General features: G+C 31.6%; 1 long non-coding RNA gene across 1 annotated transcript; it reads left to right on the forward strand.

The window, feature by feature from the left end:
* Positions 1–2,163: 2,163 nt before the first annotated feature.
* LOC103872748 lies at positions 2,164–4,479 on the forward strand. The gene is made up of 2 exons (XR_633750.3): positions 2,164–3,011; positions 3,418–4,479. It is a non-coding gene; the product is annotated as an uncharacterized LOC103872748 (long non-coding RNA).
* Positions 4,480–5,133: the final 654 nt, after the last annotated feature.

Consider the following 5,133-nt stretch of genomic DNA (forward strand, 5'->3'; position numbering starts at 1 on the left):
ATTACATGTGACATCCAAAGACAACTATAGTTTAGATTTTTAACCAAAATATCTAATATTATTAGACAACTATAATATAGAATAAAATATACGAATCCGGCGCGTAGCACCGGAATACCACTAGTATAAAAGGGACTAAATTCAAGGCTTTTGGGACTATCCACCTCAACCAAAATATTCTCATCCAAAAAGAATTAGAAGTAGACATCATTTAGAAGATCCTACTATATAAAAGGGACTAAATTCAAGGTTTTTGAGACTATCCACCTCAGCCAAAATATTCTCATCCAAAAAGAATTAGAGGTAGACATCATTTAGAAGATAATTAACTAACATACGACTTTTTGATATTTCTTGAAATTTCAAATTTGTAACTGCTAATTTATTAATAGAATCATATATCTATATTGAATTATATTCTATTTTTAATCGTTAGACTTCAAGGGTAAATAAATTATTAATTTATAATATATATAGTTTATAACGTTATATTGTAGTTATAAATAAAGAGAAAATAACCGGGGAGGGTGAAGAAGCTCATGTAAAATTATGTAATTAAAATGGTAAAATGGTGAGTATGATGAGGTGAATCTAAGAAAATTTATTGTACAAATTATGGTGCTTTCTTCGTCCACTAAAATGATTTAAAATAAAATATATATTCACATAAATAAGTCAATATTTGTTGTTTTTTTTTGGTAAGACGTTAAGATTATCATTTTCTGAAAGGTTACACTGTTGTTTTTAAACAACTTATTACAGAAAGGAAACAAAAACAACCAACAACAACTCAAGGTAAAAAAAGCCTTAAGGAGGTATTATACAAGAAAGATAAAAAAGAAGTAGAGAAGAGGAGAAAGAAGAACTTTCCGGGTAAGAGAGGAAACAGTCACACATCATACGGTCGAGAGAGGCAAGGATGACTGATGAAGGTGAGGAGACAGCTGTGAACACACGAGCATTACGCTCTTTCCACAGCAGGTAGATAGCTGACTGAAAGTAGAGCTTGATGACTGGAGTAGCATGCGCATCTGCGTTGACGCGAGGTTGATTGATCCAGACTGCAACAAAGTGTAGATCAGCCAGAGGAGAAATCCAAACTTCAGCAGCAAAAGACTCTCATATCAAGCGAGAGAAAGAGCACTCAAAGAAGAGATGATGGTGAGTCTATATTTCCATATTACAAAAGACACACGTTCCTGAGACATTTAACCCCCAACGCCTCAAGCGATCCTTAGTTGGCAGTCTTCTCCGCAAAGCCAGCCATGATATAAACGCATTACGTGGAATATGTTCCTTGAACCAAATAGTCTTGTGCCAATATTTATTGTTGATAGTGTTTATATTCTTTTCTGACATTAGTATCCATATTTTTTAGTAAACTGATCCAAAGAGATTAATTTGTGGAGCTAACCAAACGAGGATTGTAGTGTTTATTTTGGAAAAAGTAATAGGTTGAATGATAGATAGCGTGCGTGCTTTTTCACATGGAAATTTGCACATATATTAAAATTGTAAGATTTGAATCATAGAGAAAATATAGTGTATATGACTGAAGTTGGTCCATTCTGAATAAAGATGGCTAAAATTCTTCTTTGTTAAAATGCATAGATGTGAATCTTATATGAATAGAGTTCTCCATTGCTTATAGCAGTGTAATAAACTCTGTGTGTAAAGGAGAATAAATGTTATATAAGTGAAAACAAAAATTATGATTTTTTTCTTGTGCCTATAGGCTCTTCGCAATTTGAAGAAGAAAGAACATATTGTGTGAAAATCTTTGGCTCGGTCAAATTTTATCCAGTTGTTTATAAAACTGTTGTTATCTGATTCATGTAATTTTTCAGTGTTGATTTAAAAGTCCCAAAAAACCCATATATACTGACTTTTTGATATTTTTTCTGTGATTTGAATTTAAAAAGAGATAAAACTTTCGATAAGTTATGTAAAATCAGAACAAGTATTTAGCTTTAGAAAGCATGTACATGTTTCAAACTTATAATATATACATATATAATGTTTAAAATTATGCATATAAAACCTGTGTAAATGTGCCTGAATTTGTTTCTCTTCTTTAATGTGTTAATCGTACTATATATAGCATTATTTTAAAATTTCAAAAAGTTTATGTCACATACAAAAAACTATAAATAAAAAATATAATTCTCCATCTACGACAAGAAAAATGAAAAATTATAAAAATATAAATTTAAATTAAGAAAAACTAACATTGGAAAAACAAGAAGTTAATGTAAGAGAAAAAACCTGATAAATAATATTATAAATAAAATAAATTTATAAGACACAATCTGCGCGAAGCGCGAAAAAAATCTCTAGTAACAATAAAAGAGACTTGTCTCTCTGCAACCCTTCGCATCATCATTTTAGAGTGGACAAATTTAGACACGTGTCACTGCTAAAAAAAATTTCTGAGCCGGGACCTTTTTTAGATTTGGGTCTTACTTTTAAATTGGCCCATTACTAATTTAAATGAATTAAAATCCCGACATATTGATCCGCTTAACTCCTTCTTCTTGCTCCGACATGGCCTCTCTTAACCTTTCAGCCACCGCCCCTTTGTAACGCTTCACATTAACATTCAACCCACGTAATTAAGATCACTGTTACCATCCTTTTCCCCATTTATTCCACTCTCCTTTGCTCAATTATATCCATCTCTTCAGATGTTATTTTTCTATAAATAAGAATGTCTGTCTCACCTTTTCGCTATGAAACCCAAAGGTTCAACAATGGCAACCTTCAAGCTCCTTTTTCTGATTTGAAAATCAGCCGTTGTGCTGAGACAGTTATTCTGCGATAATGTGAACAAAGGAAGTGGGTTTATCGGTGTTGATTGAGTTTTTGATGCAGATTGAGTCATCTTTGTCATTAACTACTTTCAGTTATTGAGCTGTGGGTACAAAGTGTTCATATTTATTATTGTAGGGTGACCTACTAGATCTGGATATCCGAGGTTCAAAATTTACACAAGCAAAAAAGTCAGTTATGAGGTAACTAAAGCTAAGACTCACGTTAATCGATAATCTTTGTTGATAGGTTTCTTTTTGGTATGTTCTATTTCAAGCTTATGTGGTTATGTTTCACCTAAGATGTAAGAATCATCTTGGTTGTGAAATTAAGTGCATGCTTTGGATGTACCACCGCGGAGAAAATGATTATGTAGCTTGCTTGGAACATGTTGGTCTTTTTTTTTTTTTTGAACATGTTAGTCTATCTTTTCTTCTTGACTACTGGACTTAGCGAGGATGGAAACTCTAATATTTTCAATTTTCATGCACTTGACAGACAATTATGAATAGTTATATAATTTCCTAGATTAGTTCTTTTCTGTTCTTGAAATTGAGAAACAATGCTCCCCCTTATTAAAATGTTACTTTCGTATGTTCTTCTGTTCAGGTACTGCTGAAGTTCTTTCATATTCAGATCTCAGACCACTTGACATTAAAGCCCACACAGCCGGGTGCTATTGCTTGCATTCATCATCTTCGCACCCTGAATTACAAATTATTATTTAATTCTTCTGGTTGCCTCTTCCCTTTACCACCTTAACATATACTTTGCTGTCGAAACAGGATTCCTTTCTTAGTCATCATTTGGCACCTATAAATTTATGTCTCTGCTTGCATGTCTTATATATATATGCATTTATTCACAAAGTTTTAGTCATTTCCATGATGATCTTATGTGCTTCTTAAACTGCTTGGATCTGTAGGGAAATGTACCAGGCAATGCAGACATAATGGTTTTGTTCTTGCCATAGTAAAAACAAATAAGAGAGTATAGTTCCAATACAATTCCTTGTCTCATAATGTCTCGCTAACTAGATCAGAGTATTATATTAATATGATTATGAGTATCCAAAAGCCAATTTTGACCCTTTTTTTTTTTACTTGAAGTGTCATATTATGTATCTTTTCAGGATATACAAGCTGGAAACTCTGTGCACTGCTTCTTCTATGGCGTTTTCTTGGATGTTCCAGAAAAAACGTTAGATTTGAAATCTCACCTACTTAAAGTGTTATACTGCAATGAAGTTTGATACGTGCTATCATGTGACACTAAATTGGGTCAAGTTCTGCGTATGTTTAGATGCACGAGCCACGTCTACGCTATCACCACCTAGAATCTTTAAATGGTTTTAAAGCATTGTTATTACTGTTTGAGGACCTTGGGATCATGATTTTGAGAACGTTTGGTGATGTTTTAAGCTGCGAAAGAATGACATAAAGGCGATCTGAACAATAACAGAAAGATGCTCATATCTTGGAATTTGGCTATAAAAGACGAGTAAAGGTAGAAGATTTGGCAGATTCACATGCTCATCTTTAGTCTCTTTTATTTTAACATTTTTTTGTGTGGCATCATTTGCTTTTTGTTAGCTTGAGGTTTAGTTTCCAATGTCACTCTGATCACAATGGAATAATATATAACATTTATGATTTGAATATCTGAAAAAAATCGCAGTAGATTAAAGAGATTCTAGATTAAACTTAGTGCCTGGTTTTATAAAAATCTTTAAATACAAAAAGAGTATTCGTCAAGGGACGCCTGAAACAAATTTCTCTCTTCAAATAGAAACATCAGATTTCTCTAGAGGCAAGAAAATAATGTGTTGTGAGAATTTAGTTGCTCATGATCTGTTTCTACTGTAAAATGCACATTTAGTAGTCGCATTGTAAGTTAATGTTATCAAGCTTCTCTCCTTTTCAGCTATCACAATTGGTGAAAATTAGTTAGAAAAAATATTCAAATTTAAACGATTTCATATGCTAAAAGAAAAAAGAAATATCTTTTTTTTTGAAAAAATTAGAAATATCTAAATTAGTTTTCTTACATTAATCAATTTATTAATTTTTATGTGTGTGTATTGTTTGAATCATATCCTAACTTTACGTAGGAAGAAGTTAAAATTTTATGAATGGTGCTTATATTAAATATCCTCAAATATAATAAACTAGAATTTATCCCGCACATTTGTGCGGGTATTTTTCATTTTATAAACTTTGACATTATCATACAATTTTTGAATATATGATTTATATTTTAGTGTTATGTATTATATAACTATTAAATCTTAGTGTTTAAGTTTTTTATTATTTTATTAATATATAG

Source organism: Brassica rapa, chromosome A06, assembly GCF_000309985.2.
Source record: "Brassica rapa cultivar Chiifu-401-42 chromosome A06, CAAS_Brap_v3.01, whole genome shotgun sequence".
Taxonomy (NCBI): Eukaryota; Viridiplantae; Streptophyta; class Magnoliopsida; order Brassicales; family Brassicaceae; genus Brassica; species Brassica rapa.